Below are 1,254 nucleotides of genomic sequence, written 5' to 3'. Positions count from 1 at the left end.
TAAGAGAAAAAGTTAGAGATATAATTATTTTTATGATTTTTTTATCCATTTAAACTTTTAAAAAAAATAATTTTCATGATAATATATGAGATTTATAAAAGACAATTTTTTTTCATTTTATCATTAAGGATCTACCATGTCAAATTGTCTGCTAATGTGATCGAATAGCACATACTGTTTATATATGAGAATTAATCTCTATACATACATTATTAACAATTGACCAAATCAGTTCATTCATATAAAATATATGTTTAAATTAAATTAAATAATATATTTTTATATATAATATATTATTACGTATTTAATAACTAATTTTTTACATGCACGTAGATTTTTATCTCAGAATAAGATAACATAGTCTAATTTTTGTATTGATCATCTTTTTCGTTTGAGTTATTTGAAATGAAGTAATAAAACTATTAATAATAAGGGTGTTGATTTAATTAGTGGTAGATGCTCACTATACAATAGTAGTCTAAGAAAGAATCAATATTCCACTCTTGAAAAGAGACTTTTGAGGAGTAAACTTGTCTATTTTCAAAAGAAGATAGTTTCTTTTGTATTTCCTTCACATTTTACAAATGTTCTTATACATCGCTTTCAGTATCAAATTTTCTATTTATAGAATTCAAATTTGAGATCAATCACGGACATGTTTTAGTGTTTTATAACTAAACCAACTACTATCCATGTATTATTGGTACTTGTTAAATATATTTTTGTAAATATTGTTATATTTTTCTAGTTTCTTACGATATTTTTCAATCCGACAAACGTCGACAAATAAGTTGTTGCATATACAAAACATAATTCGAACTTCCGAATCCCGACACTTATTTAAACAGATTAGTGAGTTAACCACTAGACCAACCTAACTTAATTATAAATATTGTTATATCAACGTTCAAGTTTGATGCTAAACAAAGTTCTTAATTTTTTTTAATTTCAATTCAATTTTTTTTTAGTTGAAGTTCTTAAATGTAAGTTAAAGAAAAATAAACTAAAAGAAAAGTAAAAAAAAAAAAAATTGTAGTGGCTAAAGATGATACACAAATAGATTTTTTATATAAAAAATACTATGTGGATATTAAAATTAGTCACTAAAATCAGTCATAAATATATTTGTGTATAAATATATGTGTTATTTAATTTATTTTCAATACTTATTTATATTTTAATATATATTTTATACTAATTAGTAGCTAATTTTAGTGATTGATTTTGGTATATACGTAATATAATTGTTTTTAT

This window comes from Arachis ipaensis, chromosome B10 (assembly GCF_000816755.2).
Source record: "Arachis ipaensis cultivar K30076 chromosome B10, Araip1.1, whole genome shotgun sequence".
Classification (NCBI taxonomy): domain Eukaryota; kingdom Viridiplantae; phylum Streptophyta; class Magnoliopsida; order Fabales; family Fabaceae; genus Arachis; species Arachis ipaensis.
Note: the sequence above shows the minus strand (reverse complement) of the source record.